This window comes from Panthera leo, chromosome C2 (genome assembly GCF_018350215.1).
Source record: "Panthera leo isolate Ple1 chromosome C2, P.leo_Ple1_pat1.1, whole genome shotgun sequence".
NCBI lineage: Eukaryota > Metazoa > Chordata > Mammalia > Carnivora > Felidae > Panthera > Panthera leo.
In genome coordinates this window covers 153,909,025-153,931,489 of record NC_056687.1, presented here as the reverse complement: position 1 = coordinate 153,931,489, position 22,465 = coordinate 153,909,025, and the positions used below count along the sequence as shown (strand labels likewise).

Sequence of the window (22,465 nt, the reverse complement as noted above, 5' to 3'; positions counted from 1 at the left end):
CATCAAAATATAATTTAAATTTAGTACCTAGACCTGTGAAGGCCTTGAGTATCGATGGTGTTTATAGAGTTAAACTCTCTGTTTTGTTCTTCTGAGTTTGAAAGGATCTTAGAAAATGTCTTATTGCATTCAAGGTAACGAATGGATAATACTTGCTGTTCTTTCACAGAGCTGAGAACTTGCAAAAATGAAATTAAAATGATAAACTTTAAGTGCTTAAGCCCGGGAGAACAGACATTAGCAGGCAAGAGGGACCATCAAACTTATGCAAGAAGGAAAACGATACCAAGTGCAGGGACCAGAGCAGGAGACCCAGAGGCTAGAGCAAGCACGGAGTGGGAGGGCCAGAGGATCCATGACCCCCAGGCTCCCAGAGAGGCTTGACACTTGGAAACACTTATTTTGACAGTGGTTAGAAGTGGAAAGGATACCTGAAATCAGAGAGGGTCTTTGAAAAGCAAAGATGAAATCACAGGCCAACACTATCTCCTCCACAGAGGCAGAATTCCCAGCAAGCAGGTATCTACACCCAAAATCATGGGAGAAAAGAGCAAAGCATTTGTTTCTAGAGGAAATGAATGGCCTCCGAGAAAAGACTTCAAAATTCAGAAAGTTAGGAGCCTCAACATAATTGACCATGGCTAAAGTGTCCAGTCAAACAAAGCTCCCGTCCATGTACACAGAGCCCTGAACTCAGCTGGTTTCCTTACTCTCAAAGCTTAGCCAACAGTTAAAATCACTGACTATGTGAACAGCACCAGATAAACAAACAGAAAACATAAGCCTGAATGAGGAGATAATTTAGGGAACAGAAAACAACGGTTATGAAAACCTATTTACTGTAAGAAGATATTTGTTTGAATTCACACACACACACACACACACACACACACACACACACACACACACACAAAATGATGCCATGAAAAAGGAAAAAGAAAGAACTTTTCTTTTTTTTTTTTATTTTTTAATATATGAAATTTACTGTCAAATTGGTTTCCATACAACACCCAGTGCTCATCCCAAAAGGTGCCCTCCTCAATACCCATCACCCACCCTCCCCTCCCTCCCACCCCCCATCAACCCTCAGTTTGTTCTCAGTTTTTAACAGTCTCTTATGCTTTGGCTTTCTCCCACTCTAACCTCTTTTTTTTTTTTTTTTCCTTCCCCTCCCCCATGGGTTTCTGTTACGTTTCTCAGGATCCACATAAGAGTGAAACCATATGGTATCTGTCTTTCTCTGTATGGCTTATTTCACTTAGCATCACACTCTCCAGTTCCATCCACGTTGCTACAAAAGGCCATATTTCATTTTTTCTCATTGCCACGTAGTATTCCATTGTGTATATAAACCACAATTTCTTTATCCGTTCATCAGTTGATGGACATTTAGGCTCAAGAAAGAACTTTTCAAAATCAAAAATGTAAATGTTGGGGCACCTGGTTGGCTCAGTCGGTTGAGCATCTAACTCTTGATTTTGATTCAGGTCATGGCCTCACGTTCGTGAGTTTGAGCCCCGTGTCAGGCTCTGTGCCTGGGATTACTTGGGATTCCCTCTCTTCCTCTCTCTCTGACCGTCCCCCACTCTTTCTCTCTCAAAAATAAATAAATAAACTCAAAAAAAGAGAAAGAAAATTAAAAACATCACTGTTGAAAATCAAATTGGGCTGAGGGACTGGAAGTCTAAGTCAAACACATCCCTCAAAGATGAGAACTAATCCAGCTTCAACATGTGAGTCTGGGCCAGTCCGGAAGGTCCGTTATCCAATAAACAGGCATTCCAAGGAAAGACAGAGAAAATGTTAAAGAAAATTTTAAACTTTTAAAGAAGGATAATTCTCCATATCTGAAGGACACACGTATCTCCTGGTTGAAGGAGACGACAAGGAGTGACAAGCACAATAGTTGAAAATTATACCAATACTTTGGTGCACTATTTCAATACTTCAGAACATGAAGACAATAAAAATTAGTTTAAATATCTAGACAAGAGAAAATGTTATCAACAAACTGCACCAAGGGCTCAGCTTATTGGAGGCATTACACACAGACTGACAATGCCATTCACAATTCTGGCAGAAAATATTTTATCCCCAAATATAGATGAATTCTCAATGAAACAGGAAGATAGCAGACATTTTCTTGGGAAGCTGCTTAATAAGGTACACAGGTAAAACACAGCAAAAGAAAAAAAATAAAGATACAGAGTTTCGGGTTAAATTCGATCAGAAAAACAATGAAGGGAAGCCTCAGAATGACTGTTGTACCACAAGCCAAAGAAAAGTAGACTAATATTGAAGCGGTGAGCCTGGGGCCCCAAGAAGGTGTTTCCCAGGACATTAGAGGACTATCTATTTAGTGGATGGGATTCCAAGCAGTTATGGGGGGGGGGGGGGAGTACAATAGTACCAGTAACCTAAATTAGAAGACACAGGATATAAGATACCTATAGCCTAGTGTTAATAATTGTTACCACATAACCATTATTATCCCATGACCAAACTTTGCTACACTTTCGTACATGCAATTTCTGGAAGCAGAACTATGGGGAAAAAAGACTATATTATGTAAATGTGTTGAGATAATTTGCTGAATGATAAGCTACGATTTTTAAAAATGGTGGTCTGTTAGGAATGATACTACTGGTCAGAAGAGAAAGGGCAAGGCAAAGAGAAGGAGAAATATTGATTTCGTTATATGTCATTATTGGTTTTTGTTTTGTTCTTGTTTTTGTTTTTTAAGAGAGAGGGAGCATGTGTGAGTGGACGAGGGGGAGAGGGAGAGGGAAAGAGAGACAGAGAGAAAGAGACAGATAGACAGACAGAAAGAGAATACTAAGCAGGCGCCACACCCAGCGTGGAGCCCAACGTGGGGCCCCATGCCGTGACCATGAGATCATGACCTGGCTGAAATCAGGAGTCAGAGGATTAACCAACTGAGCCACACAGGCACCCCACTAATTGTTTTTTTAAAAATCGTGTGTGTGTTTGATGAAAATGTATGGAATAATTAATACATAACTAATATAAACATACAATATGATACAAAATGGAAACCAAGAAGTGTTGTTCAATAAGGAACTTGAGACCCTGAAACGTTGAAGTGACTTTTAGCAGTAGCAATTTAGAAAGTTAAAGGAAGAGATGTGCCTGAAACACAACTTTTATACCACTAGTCACCAATCACAAAGTCATCCTACCATTTAAGAAAAATGGTGTGGAAAATGTTACTGCTAAGGATTTATTATATCTTATTCTTTATGAGAGAGTATAAAAAGAGGACAAGTCATGCTTTTTCAATTTGGAAAATACTTAGACATATTATAAACGTCATGATAAAACCATAGTACAAAACACCCGTTAAATACATCTTTGGTGACGACATGGTACTCAATATATTGTTCAGGATAATGTTCTTTTTTTCTAGAAAAGTTACCATCCATAAAAAAGTGACGTCATTTATCTCTTGAAAGGCAGCTTTGCAAAAGGTTTTGTTTAATTATGTGAGACTTCCAGTGTAGTAGGAAATTCCTCAGCAAATATCCATCGGTTTTTAATGGATATTTGCCTCGATGACGGAAAATGTTACCAAAGTGGGTTGAAGCCAGACACTCCTCAACCTGATGGTAGGAAAGTTTAGGATGCTACATAGCACATGGTCACCCTTGATATGGTTATCTTAGGTCAGATTCCTCAGAAACAAGACCTGAGACCAGGAACTCTCGTTCAAGTGTTCTAGTGAGAAGTCTACTCGGGAGAAAGAACGTGAAGAAAGCAGCTAAGGCGCGGTAGGGAAGGAGTTCTGGAACATGAGTTGTGCCACAGAAATGATCCCACTTGGAAGCAAGGGCGCCAGTCTTTGTTTAAACACCCACACAAACAAGTCATTGGCCAAGGTGAGGCAGGGTCTTTGGACTGGGAGCTTCTATATGACAGAAGGCAATTTTGAGATTAGAGAAAGGAGTAGCTGTGAGCCTTTAGTAGCTACAACCCAGAGTAACTGGAAGACGAATACAATAAGCTGATATATGGAATCCAAATGCATCCACTAACATCGGTTTCTAGAAACGAGATTGCTAATCGGACAAGCCATGTGAACACAAAGTTGTGTGTAATTACATTAGAGCACTGCCAGTTTCTATTCTCTTTTCTGAGTTAGAGGTTTTCCTGATTTTAGAACATCATTAATAAAACCTCATTCTCTAAATGGAAAGCAAATTCTAATTTCACTCAAGTGACATACAGGCAAATTTGTCTATTGCATTCAGTGTAAGACTCGTTCTCTAACGTAGGTCTGGCCTCTTTCTAGCAAGCTTTATTGTGCCACTCCCAAGTATTTGAAATCACACTTGATCCTCTCCTCATTTTCTGTCATCTATTCGGAGAGCAACTGTTTCAGAATATTCTCTTTATTGCTCAGTTAACACCAAACTGCCCTCTATTTTCTTGCTGCATATTTCATTTCCATGTGAACAGAAACGTACTCAGAGTTGAGCACTTCTACCTTATCTTCTGTTTTTAAGTTTACAGTTGGTCCAACTCTTACAAATCCTAACATTTAAAAAAAATAATTATCCTATGGGGTGCCTGGGTGGCTCAGTCGGTTGGGCGTCCGACTTCGGCTCAGGTCACGATCTTGCGATCTGTGAGTTTGAGCCCCGCATCGGGCTCTGTGCTGATGGCTCAGAGCCTGGAGCCTGCTTCGGCTTCTGTGTCTCCCTCTCTCTCTGCCCCTCCCCCACTCACACTCTGTCTCTCTCTCTGCCTCAAAAATGAATAAACATTAAAAAAAATTTTTTTAATTAATTATCCTAGTAAATACATAGAGGACTATGGCCCTGCCAAACAGGCCAATTAACTTCTGAAATTGGCTCCCTGCCTTTGAAGTGTTCCATTTTTAAATCCATGTAGTACTGTTGTATTTATATGATGATAGCTCTAATTTTTTTAAGTTTATTTATTTTGAGAGGGGAAGTGGGGCAGACAGAGAGGAAGAGAGAGAGAGAACCCCAAGCAGGCTCCACACTGTCAGCACAGAGCTTGAGGTGGGGCTCAAAGCCACAAACCATGAGATCATGACATGAGCTGATACCAAGAGTCAGACACTCAACTGACTGAGCCACCCAGGCGCCCCATGACTTTAAAAATTATGAGCTGCACACCAAACTCCACACCCGAAAAACAAATAATCCAGTGAAGAAATGGGCAGAAAACATGAATAGACACTTCTCTAAAGAAGACATCCGGATGGCCAACAGGCACATGAAAAGATGCTCAACGGCGCTCCTCATCAGGGAAATACAAATCAAAACCATACTCAGATATCACCTCACGCCAGTCAGAGTGGCCAAAATGAACAAATCAGGAGACTCTAGATGCTGGCGAGGATGTGGAGAAACGGGAACCCTCTTGCACTGTTGGTGGGAATGCAAATTGGTGCAGCCACTCTGGAAAACAGTGTGGAGGTTCCTCAAAAAATTAAAAATAGACCTACCCTATGACCCAGCAATAGCACTGCTAGGAATTTACCCAAGGGATACAGGAGTGCTGATGCATAGGGGCACTTGTACCCCAATGTTTATAGCAGCACTCTCAACAGTAGCCAAATTATGGAAAGAGCCTAAATGTCCATCAACCGATGAATGGATAAAGAAATTGTGGTTTATATACACAATGGAGTACTACGTGGCAATGAGAAAGAATATGACCTTTTGTAGCAACGTGGATGGAACTGGAGAGTGTGATGCTAAGTGAAATAAGCCATACAGAGAAAGACAGATACCATATGTTTTCACTCTTATGTGGATCCTGAGAAACTTAACAGAAACCCATGGGGGAGGGGAAGGAAAAAAAAAAGAGGTTAGAGTGGGAGAGAGCCAAAGCATAAGAGACTGTTAAAAACTGAGAACAAACTGAGGGTTGATGGGAGGGTGGGAGGGAGGGGAGGGCGGGTGATGGGTACTGAGGAGGGCACCTTTTGGGATGAGCACTGGGTGTTGTATGGAAACCAATTTGACGATAAACTTCATATATTGAAAAAAAAACCCAACTTTAAAATAAAATAAAATAAAATAAAATAAAATAAAATAAAATAAAATAATCTATTAAAAAAAATTATGAGCTGCACAATAATCTTATGAAAAGCAAAGTGGATATTACTATCTCCATTTCCTGATGGTGAAACCAAAATGCAGAGAAATGAAGTGTTTCCAAATCACCTTGCTAGGAAGTCAATACACTTTTTGAGGAATGTGTTTTTTTTTTTAAAGTTTTTCCACAATATTGCTTTCTTTCCAGAGATCTTTCTACAATATTACTTTGTCCTGAATTTCATGGGTTAAATTTTGGTTATGTTCAATATTCTCCAACAATATTTATTGCACAAACCATGCAATGAACATATTCTTTCCTTAAGAAATGTCTATGGTTTCATATTTCAGGAATCCAGGAGACCCAACCTAGTGGTTGATGTAATGGCTCTTAAATCTGAACCACAAGACAGAAAACTCACTGAGGCTGATCCAAAGTTTGTAAATCACACAAACTGCTTGAAGTTCGGTGCTTAAAATGAATGTAAAAAGAGAAGACTTTTTGTCTTATTTATATCATAGGCAAATTTCATTGCTGCATCTTGGGGGGGGGGAGGATGAATAAATATGTCTAACTAAAGCCATTTTAAAAGATAATACTTCTAGATTAAGGCATAAGAAACCATGAATGGATGTATGTCTGAACTGCATAGACAGGATAGTGGAAAAAAATTAAAAAAAGGATTAAGCAACTGCCTCAGTTTAGAAGAGGTAAAATGGAGTGGGAAGAAAGGGAATTGGGGAAGGTCTATGACATGTCTAGAAATTTTTAATTTTTTAAAATGTCTATTTATTTTTGAGAGAGAGTGAGGAAGAGGGAGAGAGCATGAGTGGGCAAGGGGCAGAGAGAGAGAGATACACACAGAATCAGAAGCAGGCTCCAGGCTCTGAGCTGTCAGCACAGAGCCCGACGCGGGACTCGAACTCACAAACTGTGAGATCATGACCGGAGCCGAAATCGGTCGCTCAACCGGCTGAGCCGCCCAGGTGCCCTATCCTGAGATTTTTTAAAAATAAACTCTCATACCATAGCTACAATTTTCCCCCAGAAAAAAAAAAAAAAAAAGATATATTAGTAAAATAATTTGTTGGAGGAGGTCTCAAATTTACTGTAGTTTCTTCTTAATAATTACAACATTTCTTAGGAGACAATATAGGAAGGGAATAATCTAAACGTTGTTAATAATTTCTCCAGAAATCTCAGCGCATAATCAGGTTTTTTACAAATGGACTTTGATATGTATATTAGATGGACATTTGGGAATCGTTCTTACATAAATGTACACATCTTCATGTCATAAACTTACAGGAAATGATGAAAAAAAAATAGGCTGTATGCTCAAAAGTAATGGATGAAGTTCTTGCGTGTATTCTCCCCCTCTTACAAAGAGAAGACGCCCACTGACGACTGGTTTGTTGTGCAACGTGGGCGGCCACCAGGGGACGCTGTTTAGTACTCCATATTTGTTTCTCCTTTCTAAGAGAAATTACAGAAAGTTAACGGGGGAAGAAAAGAGTTGGGAAGAGAAATGTGTATCTCTGGGTGGAGGAGGTTTTAATCACTTATTGCTCTCATCACTTGACACAGTAACCCTGTGGATTAAGCATGAAGATGTGACATTAAAAGTTTCCACGTTTTACCCGATTTTGTGGGTCGTTTTGCATGGCTTCACATTCATAGAACACGAAAACAATTTTTTTTTTATTATGGAAGAATACTTGACAATTAAAAACTGTATATATTAAGGGGGACAATTTGATGAGCCACACAAACGTTGTGAAATAATCGCTACAACCAAGCTAACATGTCCACTAACGTGTCCTCTAACGTGTCTAACTAATGTGTGTGTGGTGAGAAGACCGAAGATCTACCCTCTCAGCAAAGTTCAAGTACACCTTCATATGTTGCTAATTATAGTCACATTGGTACATTAGATCCGCAGAACGACTTTATCTGGCATTTTCTTTATCTATTCACACATTGTCCGACACTTAGGTTGTTTCATATCTTAGCTATCATGAATAACGTTGCAATGACCTTGGGAGGTGCAGATATCTCTCCAAGATCTTCATTTCATTTTCTTTGGATATATAACCCGATGAGGGATTGCAGGCCTATAAAGTAGTTCTATTCTTAATTTTTTGAATAGCCATGCTGTTTTTCACAGTGGCAGTACCAATTTACGTCCCACCAACAGTGGACAAGTCTTCCCTTTGCTCCACATCTTCGCCAATACTTGTTACGTTTTGTTTTTTGGATAATAGCTATTCTAACAGGTGGGAAGTGATGCCTCCTCGTGGTTCTGATTTGCATTTCCCTAATAAAGGGAAGCTGAGCATCTTTTAATATAGCTGTTGTTCATTTGTATGTTTCCATTAGAGAAATGTCTATCCGGATTCTTTGTCCATTTTTTAAAATTAGGTTATTTGGTTTTTTTGCTATTGAGTTGAATGAGTTCTTATATATTTTGGATACTAACCCCTTATCATATATATGGTTTGAAAATATTTTCTCCCATTCCAGAGATTGCCTTTTCACTCTATTGATTGTTTCCTTGGCTGTGTCGAAGCTTTTTAGTTGGATACAGTCTGATTTGTTCACTTTTGCTTTGGTTGCCTGTGATTTGGTACCATAAGCAAAAAATAATTGCCCAGATCAACGTCAAGAAACGTTTTGCCTACCTCCTTCCAGTAGTTTTGTGGCTTTGGGTCCTTCATTTAAGTCTTTAATCCATTTCGAATTGATTTTTGTATGTGGTGTGAGATAGGGTCCAATTTTATTCTTCTGCGTGTGGATATCCAGTTTTAACACCATTTCTCCATTTTGTGCTTTTTGGCAGCTTTGCTTAAGATCAGTTAACTGGATATGTGTGGACTGATTGCTGGGCTCTCTGTTCTGTTCCACTGGCTTATATGTCTGTCTGTATACCAGCACTAGGCTGTTTGGATTGCTGTAGAATTGTATTATTTTGAAATCAGGAAGTGTGATACCTCCAGCTTTGTTCTTCTTGTTTAAGGTCACTTTGACTACTCGGGGTTTTGCTAAGGATTACACTGAATCTTTTCATTACTTTGAGTAGTATGGCCATGCTAACAATATTAATCCTGCCAATCCATGAACACAGGATGTTTTTCCGTTCACCTGTGTCTTCTCTGGTTTCCTTCGTCAATGTTTTATAATCTTTACAGTGCAAGCCTTACATCTCTTTGGTTAAGTTTGTTCCGAAGTATTTCATTATTTTGTCGCTGTTTTGAATGGGATTGCTTTCTCAATTCCATTTTTTGGATAGTTCATTGTCTGTTTAAGGAAACATAATTGACTTATGTCTTGACTTCGTATCCTGCAATGTTACTGAATTTATTAGTTCTAACAGATTTTTGTTGAGTCTTTAGGGTTTTCCACATATATGATCATACTTTCTGCAACCAGATAATTTTGCTTCCTTTCTGATTTGAATGCATTTTATTTCGTTTTCTTGTTTAAGTGCTCTGGCTCGGCCTGCCAGCAATATTTTGCAAAGAAGTGGTGAGGGTGAGTATCCATGCCTGTATCAGACCTTAGAGTGGAAGCTTACACTTTGTCCCCATTGATTATAAAGTAAGTTGTGGGCTTTTCATAGATTGCCTTTATTGTACTGAGATAAGATCCCTCTATACCTACTTTGTGGAGCCGTTATTGATTTTTAAAAGCATATATTTTGTTGATTCCCAGTAAACTTTAACAAACTATGTATTAGATGGAAAGCATACAAAATTGCCAAAAGGAGACCTTGCTAAAAACCAAAAATGGCAGCTTTGCGCAGTGGCAGTATCGTAGCCAATGAGGTTTATCCGAGGCGCGATTATTGCTAATTGAAAAACCAAAAATGGCAATTTCATACAGTTCAAGGTAATACTTTTGTATATCAATAGGTCTATCAAATCACTCCCTAACCCTCCCCCACCAAATGCCAACAAATCAATACAAATCCTCAGTTAATTAACAACTTGCTTCCCCTAATCTTAAAATAAGGTATTTCTGATCCTATAGTGGTAAGAACCCCAAACCACAAAAATTCCTGTCGGGATTCAAGTTGGATAGCATCTATTTATATATTTAATTCAAGGATAATGGACATGCTTATATAATTCGTATTTTTATCCACTTACATAACTTATCTCTCCATTTATTTAACATTTCTTTTAACATAATTGTACAACCTCTATAAAGATCTTGCACTTTACTTGTTAAATTTATTCTTTAGTATTTTCTTTCTTGGATGTTTTAGTAAAGGCTGTCATTTAAAACATTATATTTTCAAAATACTTGCTGCTGGATTATATAAATGCAATCAATTTGGGGGTTGCCATTTTATCTTGATAAATTTTGCCAAGATCTAGAGTAATTCTATTTATTTGTCTCTAGAGTCACGGGCCTTTTCAGATGAAAAACTATAACATTTGGGATGATGACAGTATAGATTTTACCTTTCTATCCTTGAATAATTTATTCCTTTATTTCTTTACTCAGTTTTAAGTAACCCAAGTGTTTATTTCTGTGGAGTCTCCTCTATTATATTTATTACCTATTTCTGTGTAATTAACTTCGGCCACCAAGTTAATGAGAAGTAATTAATTAAACACTGGGTACTCTTAGACTGCTCATATTTAGATATATGTGTATGCATAGAAAGACAGATATTAGAGAAATGACCAATTCTGAAACTGAGGCAAGAAAAATAGAATATGAGCCTGAGATATCTCTTTACTCCAACTGGTCAATTCAATTCACTGGAGAGTTACCAGCTCCTACGACTGATCACTTTGCATTTGCTAGAAGCTATACTAAGTTCCTTATGTGTATTATCTCATTTATTCTGCATCACAATTTATTCTCTATCACAATGACATATGTATCTTTAATTCCAACTTATAGGATATAAAACCGCAGCTCACATAAAGTAAATTAACAATAAAGTAATTTATTTACTTTATTTATGAGAGATCACATGGCTAATAAACCAAAGAGCCCAGGATTCAAACCCAGGCCCACGCTCTAGGGAACAGAATATTCAGAAGCTATTGTTGTTTTCTCTTGGACGTAGTTTTTATTCACAAGGCCTTTGCGGTACTCTTACTCTTTCACATTCCCCTCATTCTTTGGAAATGGTAGCCTTTTTCCGCCCCAATAAGAGACAACTAACTGTACATGGTCTACTAAACGTGAAAAGATGACAATGGACACAAAACCTTCTCGGCTTTCTCAAATTTTCTCATGCCGTGCCCTCCATGGCAAACAGCCTTGTCCCCCGTCAAAGCCCAGCTCTGCCATTCACCCCCTCTTCATGAATGGCAAGCAGACTTGATGTTTCTCCCCGCAGACCTCCCGAAGAACTTTGTTCACACTCGTATTCTGAAATGGCGTGCCTCTGTGAATGGTATCCAAAATGGACTGTGCCCATTTTTCCAAATAAACAATCAGATGCTTCATGGAAATGTGTTGTCCCCTGCAGACTAGAGCATGAAGCTCTCTTTAAGCCGTGAGTCCCGCAAGACAGTTGAGGTTAACTCTGCTCTCCTGAGAAGAGGCCATCAATGCTTCCCAAGTGGTTCTAAGCGGAGTTTCTCGTGTATTTCCCAGATGCCTGTTTTTCTCTGTTGTCTTCTCTATCACCATCTGAACGCCATCTGAATGTCTTTTTGTTGTTGCTGTAAATTCTCAGCCTTTCTGAAATACCCAGTTATTCGCATACCTAACACCCTACTTGAAATACCCTACTCGCCTCCCCTGAACATCTTGGATAAATTCTATTGAATAATATTGGTCCAGTTGTTTCCATCTACTCCCTCACTCTGTGTTCCTTCAGCTGATTCAGAGACTTGCGGTCTCTCTTTGTTCTTCACTGAATATAGACATATCTCTGTATTCCAAAACTTTCAATCCAGTCCTACAGAAGATGTATAAAGGTCTTCGTCCTCCATATTTCGAACACTGTTATGCTGGCAACCACCGGTAAAAAAAATCCACAACAGTTTGATTTCTTCCCTCTACAAAATAAATCTCTTCTCATTTTCTAAATGAAAAGCACAGAGTATTTGGTTAAGCCTGCCCTCCATCAGCCAGGATCCTAGATTTCATTTCATGCTTACATTCACTCATTCAAAGTGAGTCAGGTAGCCAATTTCACCGGGATTGTTTACATGTCTCAAGGTTTTTTTGGGTTTTTTTTTTTTCAGGTTATCATTTTTTCCCTTATATTGACAACCTAGTTCTACAAGGGAGTGAATAGAGACAGAATGCGATCTAGCTTCTTGAATCCACAATGTAATTCCTAGAAGAGCCTTTTTTTTTTTTTTTTTTCCTTTTGGCACAATTTTCAAAGTCAACACAAATTCTCTGGTGAACTACAGTTGCCTGGCATTGGCTGTGTCAGTGGCAGCTGTCTCCTTAGCATTTGGGAGACAGACACTTGCTTTGGGTTTTCCTTTGGAACGGCTCATGTTTCTTGTCCCCGGCTACCCGTGACATTACCCTAAATCTCTTACAGCCACTCTACTTGCTCAGACTATCTTGTAAGCATGACTTCCTGACCCATGCTATCTTCTTACAAACATGCTGATCCAGGGATGCCGGTCCCCTCTTAACCGTCCACATGCCTGGTACCCTTTCCTTCACCACTTTCTTCGACTTTTCTGCAGTTGATAACATTCTGCCAGCCAAGACCAGGCATAAATGGCTGCAATTTATCTCTTAACTTATTAACCTTTATTGATTCTCTTTGTCCCTCCAGCTGAATCACTCCCCCACTCTCACCCCTTTCTCTGGTCCTGGGAATTGTGCACAACTGCATTGTGTGTAGATATCATCTTGATTCTTTTTATCATTCTTTGTGCTTCACTTTTCATTTTGTCAACTGGGCCCAATTTATTGGACTTTGTTAACAGCCCCAAGGAAGTAGGGAGGAGAAGGATCTTACCCTATTTCTCAGTTGAGTAAACTGAGATTCCAGTATGGAACCCACATTTCTGAATCGTAATACTATGATCCTTCAGATGCTACAGGAAGGCAAATAACTGGGAAAACAGCAAAGGTGCCTAAGTCAGGGGATTGATTTCTTTGTATATGCTTCCCAGCACCACTGTATAAATCTGGATTCATACTAGAATATGGCTCTTTTTACCATAGTTTTCTCACATATGAGTTGCGGCTAATACAAATACCCACATCGTTGTGTTGGAACAATTATGTGAGTTCATACATGTAAAACATTCAGAACCAGCACACTCAATAAATGTTATATATTATTATTATATCCAAGTAAAATAACATCACATCTTTCTTCTCAAAATGTATTCATCTACTGGTATAGTTCATGTTGTTAGCTATGCCTTTATTTAAGTCTCTTATATACTTTATCATCCATTATTTACTCATTTACGTTCCTTCTGCCAATACATGTTGACTTTATCTCTGAAAGAACTTTTTCTTCCATTTCTTCCTCTATATCTCCACTAGAACAATGTCGAATTTAAACACACACACACACACACACACACACACACACACACACACACACACAATTATTTCGAGAAATGTGAGAGCTTTTGGAAAAGGGGTCACAATCCAGTGGATATATGAATTGACCGGTTCTACAGACATACCATATGGACAATTAACATTTCTAATGACACATTTAGAGTACTGCTCCCTTATGAAGTGGGAGGAAACCTTAGTTTGTACCTGGAATTATCCAGAAATGCCTATTCTCATAAAATGTACATTTTATGAAAGTCTAGGAATCTTGATACAGGTTATTAATCTCTTGCTTTATGTATTGCTCTATCAATGTCAGAATTGATATACAGGGAGTCAATCAGAAGAGGCTAGATTATGCAACAGTTAACAGAAACTCAAAATCTTGCAGCCTTCCAACACCAGGTTTTATTTCTTGCTTCTGCTAGAAATTCACCATGGGCTGGTCAGGGGCTCAAGTCCAGGATATTCTTATTCAGGGCACCAAGCTAAAGGAAATTCTATGTTGCTAATAATTTACTGATAATAAATTAGTAATAGTTGATAATAATTAATTAATAATTTACTGGTAACTTTGCTAATAATTTACTGATGAATGTTGTTAATCACTGTGATAGGAGGGAAAAAAGCATTGGTGAATCTTTCACCGGCAACTAAATAATCCATGCCACAAGTAACACTACCCCACATCTGCCCTTGACTCACTGGCCAGAACTTTCACAAGATCCCACAGAAAGGCAAGAAGGGCTGAAACATAAAATTGTCCACGCAATCAAAAGAGCAATAAAACAGACACGCATAGACGTTAGGAGTCTTACATTTCTAAAGTTGGAAAATCTTGGGCTTGGGATGGGATCACTTCCATCAGTATATATCCCCAAATGAGGTTTATACATTAACCCTTTAGGTGAATCATGTGCCAAAAGCTCAGAAAGAAAGATGGTCTCATTGCACGAAGACAGGTGTAAATCTCGAAAATCAGAAGATGAGCTTATCATGAAGTATTCTTCATCAACCTCTAGTGTCTTCAGGCGATATGTTCGGGCAACCACATGCACATGAGAACCCATCCGGGTATCAGGGTCTCAGTTTTCCCTTATACTTGCCCTGTAACCTAGAAATCCACTGCTTAACTAACACGTGATATCATCTTATGTTTGGATTAAATCAGAGTCCTCACTGTTTCGTGTAGTTTGTACTTACATGTCATTTTCAAGTTACTGATGCAAACATCTCTGTTGTGCCTCCCTCTTCCTTCAGTTTGGGCAACAACTCCCTACATGTTTCTCTTCCCACTCATTTTGCTCTTCCAGGCTTCCACAAATATTGCCTTTGGTGTTGTCCTTCGAAAACACAGCTGTCATCCCGTAACCACCATGCTTACTAGCTTCCCACGATTTCCTCTAACCTTGAGGAAATCCAAACAGGGTTTCCATTCTCACGTTTCTCCCCACCTTCCTTGTTCTACCACCCGTGTATAAACTCTCCAGGTCAAGTGGATCTGTTATTCAATCTACTCTTTTTCTTTTCTCTGTGATCATGCCATGCTCGTCCAGAGGGAGATCATATAAAGTTATCCTTGTTCAAAGTTCAGAGTAGTTTCATAATCTGCAACAGTACCTGAGAAAACGGGCATAGAACCAACTAATCCAATTCTCATGACTCATTTTCCTCACTTGTAAATTGGGCATGTCTATTTCACAAGGCTTTGTAAAAATTCAATTTTTTAGTGTTTACTTATTTTTGAGAGAGAGAGAGAGAGAGAGAGAGGGGAGAGTGAGCAGGGGTGGGGCAGAGAGGGAGGGAGACACAGAATCCGAAGCAGGCTCAGAGCCTGAAATGGGGCTTGAACCCACAAACTGCAAGATCATGACCTGAGCCAAAGTCAGACACTTAACTGAGTGAGCCACCCAGGCGCCCCAAGACCTTGTAAAAATTAAATGCCATTGTCTACATAACCTGAGTCTTGGTACATAAAAGATGTTTCACAAATGTTAAATACCTCCTCTCTTATGCATTTCCTAGCCTTGAGTAGTTATTATTTCCTTTCATCCATCATTAACTTAGAGGGGATCTTTTATATAGCACATATTTAAGAACAAATGTTCTATGAGGAAATATGGGCAGAAATTTGAGGTTTTCATATGACCAACCATTTGTCATTAAAAACATTTTTAGAAAGTAAATCTAAACAGTACATAAAAGCTTATCAACAGCAAGTTCTAAGGGCAAGTAAACTGCTGAATTCAAGGGTTCAACCTATGTTTATCTATGATATTTTCGCCATTATCAAAAATATGAAAGCATATTTTCAACAAGTTCACATAAAGGATGCCATGTACTGAAAAGTGCTCGTATTTAACAATTTCAAATAATGGTGGCAGAAAACGTGTATTATGGAGTTATTTACAAGATGATGTATGGATATGTTTTTATATGCTTTCTTTCTAGGGTACTTTGATGTTGATGCAATCATTCTACTTTAGCACTTAGATAAATCCTTTGTTCTATTTCTTCCATTATTATACTTTTTGAATTGCACATCTGTCTTTTTTGTTCTCTATATAATGCATAAATTGTTTTGAGGATTAAAAATCTTAATTTGTTTTTTCACAGCATGATTTACTGATGAATAAACAATAGGGAAATAAAAACAGGGACATGAGTAAGTTCAAGAGAATTTGATGATTGATTAGATGCGAGGAGGGGTGTCAGGGAGAAACGAGATGTTACAATGACTCTCGGGTCACTGAATTGGCCAAGTGATGTTATGTGTTTGTTTTCTGGTGACAGGAATTGATAATCAGTTGTGTTAAGGCAAGACAGCATCTGTGATGATGAGGGAGAGTATTTCAAAGGCTGCACTGGCTCGTATAATAATTAATATTAGGTAGGTAATTTAACAAAGAGGATTTCATGTGATGGGGTGCCTGGGTGGCTCAGTTGGTTAAGCGTCCGACTTTGGCTCAAGTCATGATCTCACGTTTTGTGGGTTCAAGCCCCATGTCAGACTCTGTGCTGACAGCTCAGAGCCTGGAGCCTGCTTCTGATTCTGTGTCTCCCTCTCTCTCTGCCCCTTCCTCACTCATGCTCTGTCTCTGTCTCTGTCAAGAATAAATAAACATTAAACAAATAGAGGATTTCATGTGAAATAAAGGGAAAAATTAGGAAGAATATAAGAGTACAGTTGACCCCTGAACAACATGGGTTTGAATGACACAGGTCAACTTATATGTGGATTTTTTTTTGATAAATAGAATACTATAAACATATTTTCCCTCCCTTATGATTTTCTTAATAACATTTTCTTTTCTCTAGCTTACTTGTAAGAATACAGTATATAATACATATAACATATAAAATATGTGTTAATCACCTGTTTAGTTATCAGTAAGGCTTCTGGTCAAGAGTAGGCTATTAGTAGTTAAGTTTTTGAGGAGTCAGAAATTATATGCAGATTTCCAACCCCATGGGGTTGGCACCTTTAACACCTACAGTGTTCGAGTGTGAAGCAAGAGAGGTGTGTAGTTTTAATTAAGAGATTTAATAATAATAAAATGTCAACAGGGAAAAAGTCCAGAAGAAGAGTTGAAGATGTTGGAAAGAAACTGTCATGTCTTGAGGGTTCACCCATGTAGGTTCCTATGGTCCATCACCATGGCCTCTCCCTTCTACGCGCCGTGATGACTTTTGTGATACATCAGTTTGGCTGGGCTATGGTCCCCAGTTATTTGATCAAACACTAAGCGAGGTGTTGCTGTGGAAAATCGTGCATATGTAATTAACGTCCCCAACTAAGGTACAGTATCCTGGATAATATGAGTGGGCCTGGCTGAAGCAACCAGAAGGCCTTCAGAGCCAGGCTGATACTTCTCCAAGGTATAGAAGGAATTCCTTCCATGGATAGCAGCTATGGACCATGCCTATTTGGAATCTTACCTTTTTGTCTATGGACAACAGCTTCAGCTTGTGTCAGGGAGTCCAGCCTGCCCAGAATCTTCCCTTCCAGATTGCCTGCCCTGTGGATTTTGAACTTGCTTAGCCAGACCTCACTATCACATAAGCTCATTCCTTGTCATATCTATATATCTATATCTATCTCTCCATCCTTCATTTTATATATATAAATAATGAAATATATTATATGTAATTATATTACATAGACTTATTTAATATACGTGATTTACATGCACACACACACATGTGTATCATGTCACAAATATGTGTGATGTATTATATCATACATACTTATGATGATACTCATCATACTAGTTCTGCTTTTCTGGTTTAACCTCACTGACAATATATGCCCCCCAAGTCCCTTGATCCATTTCTCTCCATCTTACTCTCATGGTAAAACCACGACTCTAGTTCAATCCAACACTCAATCAACCCTGTGACCGTGTAAATCAAGAGTCTTAAAAGATACCTGAGGAGAAGGCTACATAATAGATGAGAGGTAGCAAATAATAGAAAGGTGCAGATACTTGGGACCTACACGTACTTTGCAAATGGAACCCAACCATTAAAGTTCTCTTAAGAGCTTACAGTTAACAAAACCTGGAATTATGGAATATTTCTGTGGGTAACTATACTGCTTTAAAATCTTGAGAATAAACACAATAAAAATGTTGAGGATTCACTAAATTATCTAACAAACAGATAGATCTTCCTAGCCAACAGAGCCTTTATTTTCTTTGTTCTCTCTCTAACCTTACCAACAATCTAGCTGTTGGGCTCTGAGAAAAACGTCATTGAATTAGTTAGCTTTCTAGAGTTAATATTTGGAAGGTGAAGTAAAATATCCAGAGTATCTGCATTTCTCTTTGACGGAAGGAAAGTTTAATCAGTCTTAATCAAGATGCTATAATTATTCACACGAATGTATGAATAACTGATCGTGGGATTTGCATAAAGCCAAATAAATGAATCTCTAAAGACAGAATTTCAGAATCAGCAATTAAGTCAATTCATGGGTGGGTGAATAATGTGTAAAAATTATATGGGCAGTACAATGGCTCTTTACCCAGGAAATAATTAGGAGTCTGGTGAAAGTGAAAGCAGGTAGGCAATTTACGTCAGACATATATATTCAAAGCCCCACGTACCTTCTCTATTGACAAGTCCTACTTTCCCTCCTACCCTGATTCATAGTGAACTGGCCCTTCTTCATTGGAACCAGGTTGTGTTGACAATGTTATATAGCTCCCCTGGGATCCCAAAGGAATTACAGTTGAATATTGCTACCTTGCTCCTCCTTCTTCTCCCTCAGTTTCTGAAACTGTCATCCTTTAATCATTATGCTTTTTAACCTTCATGCCCTTGGCCCTGGCCTATGTCCTGACTCCAGATAACCTAGAAACCCAGGAGCTCTAAAAGAATGCCCTACGTTACTTGCCATGACATAATGCACTTAAATAAAATCCAGCTTCAATTTAATGATAAATAAGATAAGCCCATTATGAATACATGCTCTATTATTTAAGTTTTATAAAGTTTGAGGCAACCAACTAGCCCATAAATAGCCCAATTGTGAAGCAGTATATATGTAGTTAACTTCGGTGGTTCAGTTCCCGATGGGCTCCATTTAAGTCAATTTTTGCTTAATCTATGTAATTTTTTCTCCTCTTTGTTGAATTAAAAATATGCTAGACTAGGTTCAGTAATTAGTATTTGTTATTTGAAAGATGCTTATTAAAATGTATGAACCCTGAACAGAATATTTATTTGCCCTTTGTAAAGTTCTGTCTAAAGAGATTTTATCCCAATAGTCAGAGAGTGTTCTTGACTGTTTCAACCATTGAAAACCCATTAAAAAAAAAAACAAAAAAAACAACTGAATTTTGACCAAATTTACAAAAGACAAAATAAACAAACAAGCAAGCATAAAACTGAGACATCTCACCACCTCTTTCTGGTTTTGTTTCACAGGCAAACTCTAGGATTACTGGCTCGTGATAAGAAAGAAAGGTTCTCAGTGAGCCCCCAAGATCTTTTTGCATAGAGGGGCAGTACCGTCCAGCTGGGAGAAGAAACCTGGGTTCCCATCCCTACTCTGTTTGGGAAGCAGCAGCAATCAGGTAGCTTCCATTGGTCCCTACACGATGATGAGGTTTGGGAAATTAAGCCGTGAGATTCTTTCCAGGCTTAACATTTTATGATATATGATTGGAAATACACTAAAAAGGAAAGCACAAAAAAAATGCTGCAAAAATAGCAACTTATCCAACGTTTTCCAAGCTCATAAATTATGCTCAGGGAACATTCTGAACATCAAGATGGATGTACTTCTTAAGGTATTTCAGAGCACTCATCTGCCACAAAGAAAGTAAGTGTTCCATCACACATTATTGGACTCAAAGAGCGAACAAATGATGCTTCTAAAATTGTCTCTGCTGTACTCAACTACAACTAACGAATTCCCTGGATAATCAAACCTCTTTCCTGTTATTAAAACACTGCTCTGTGCTGGGGCGCCTGGGTGGCGCAGTCGGTTAAGCGTCCGACTTCAGCCAGGTCACGATCTCGCAGTCCGTGAGTTCGAGCCCCGCGTCAGGCTCTGGGCTGATGGCTCGGAGCCTGGAGCCTGCTTCCGATTCTGTGTCTCCCTCTCTCTCTGCCCCTCCCCCGTTCATGCTCTGTCTCTCTCTGTCCCAAAAATAAATAAAAAACGTTGAAAAAAAATTAAAAAAAAAAACAACACTGCTCCGTGCTTTATTTTTTCTTTCTTTTATTTTCCTTTCAAAGTAAATGGACTGCTGTAATGTTCTTTCTCTAAAATTATATATATTATAATATATATAATATATATATAAGTATATATATATTATATATTTAAAACAGTTCCTATTGCATTGATACAAAAGACAAAAGTTCACATTTTAACAAAGACTGCAATTTATTAATTGTATCAATCAAAATAATATGATTTGAACCTAACCAATGAGGAAGCCAAGAGTGAATATACATATGCTTTTTTTTAGTTCTTCTCAAGTAAAAAAAAAAACAAAAAACACTTCAAATGTAAGAGGCAGCTTCAGGTTTCAGATCTAACGTGTGAGAGCTTAGAAAGGACTGCTCTTATCCCTTGAACAAGAAAAAGGTTCAACAAACTGAAAATAAACAACTGTCCTCAGATCCATCAAGAATCAAAGTCACAGGACAAAGCACCACCCTGAAATCTGGAAAGACAGGCAAACCCAGAAAGCCTCAGCTGAAATGGAGACTCCCAGGCAAATTTCAGCTCACATGGATCAGAGATCTCTGGAGCTATAAACTGGTAGGAAAGCTGAAATAGTCATTCTGAGACAAATTGCTGGAGGTTGAATGCAGAGGAGCTTAAAAGTGCAATCTCCGGGGTACCTAGTCTTAAGGGAGACCCCACGTTTTCTTTCAGGAGCGACACCAAGTTCTCGTTATAAAGATTGGAGAAAAATCTCCTGGTGTTTCTGGCAGAGGAAGGAGAAAAGTTACCATTTGAAATCCTGTGGACAGCATTCTCCATGAGACTTTACCACATCCTTATGTGACCCGGGGAAAGAGCTATTATCCGACTCTAGGGCCCAGGAGCCTTCTTTTCTTACCTAAAAAAGCTAAGACACACTTACGAAGGTCACAGTCCTGGGACACAGACCCACAAAAAAAGACTGAGTTTTAACTGTAAGATTATAGAATGCTTCCCCTCCCTATACCTTACCAACACATCAAAGGGATTGAGTAAGATAACAGTGATTAACAGCTTAAAATCACAGAATCATCCAAGGAGTTGTTAGGGAAACCCAAAGATAATGGCAGGAAAACAAAACAAAACAAAACAACAAGACTAAAGGAAACTGAAGCTTCCGGCTTCAGTTAAACTCAGCCAATCCCCAGCTAGATTAGCATACAATCTATGTTCCTCCCTTCCTGTTACCCAATACTGCCTCGAAAGGAAAAAACAAACCTCACCTCTTCTTCTACTCTACTCTCAGTACTTCTGGCCACCAAATGTGGGTTTGTTTTATTTGTTTGTTTTTGTTTTTGTTTTTGTTTCCATAGTGACTGACTCTCTAACACCAGCCAGGAGCCTTGCAATTCAATTCAGTTCTGACACACTCTAGCTGGAATTCGTGTCAGATTCCATAGCGTTTGGACTCAGCTCTGTGACACTGTCCCCACTTCAGATGCTAATAATAAGTCCCAGGTTGTCACCTGTGGGCTTCCAACTGATTAGTTATAAATCAGGGTTCCCTTGACCCTCTACTTGGGTTTGATCATTTGCTAGAATGGCTCACAGAACTCAGAGAAACAGTTTTATTGGCTTATTATAAAAAGATATAATTCAGGAACAGCCAGATGCTAAGTAAGGTATACAGAAAGGGGTGCAAAAACTTCCATGCCTTCTGTGGGCATGCTGCCTTCTAGTATGTCAATGGGTCCATCAACCCAGAAGCTCTCCAAGACTCATAGTTCAGGGACTTTTATAAAGGTTTCATCACATACATATGATTAATTGTTAACCCAATCTCCAGCCCCTCTCCTCAGCTTAAGAATGGAGGCTGGGGCTAGGAGTTCCAAGCCTCATATTCACCTCCCATTCCGAAGGTATCCGAGAGTCCAGTAAGAATTTCCTCTTTAGAAAAAGACCTGTATCACTTAGGAAATTCCAGCAGATTTAGGAGCTCTGTGTCAGGAATTGGGCTCAAAAACCAAATATTAGAACAAAAGATGCCCCTAGAAACTTTATTGCTTGGGATATTACAATGGTTTTGGCAGCTCTGGCCAGGAACAAGGTTGAAGACCAAAATATGTATTTCTTATTATAAATCCCAGGATCCTAATCATGCTCAGCTTTCAGCAGCAACAAAAAATGTTAAGAGGCAAG

At 38.7% G+C, this 22,465-nt stretch overlaps 1 long non-coding RNA gene and 1 pseudogene across 4 annotated transcripts in view; one reads left to right on the top strand and one right to left on the bottom strand.

Moving 5' to 3' along the window:
* LOC122229862 overlaps positions 1-22,465 on the bottom strand; it is a 266,595-nt gene that overhangs the window by 62,711 nt on the left and 181,419 nt on the right. The window lies entirely within an intron of this gene.
* On the top strand, positions 9,881-10,006 carry LOC122199098 (annotated as a pseudogene).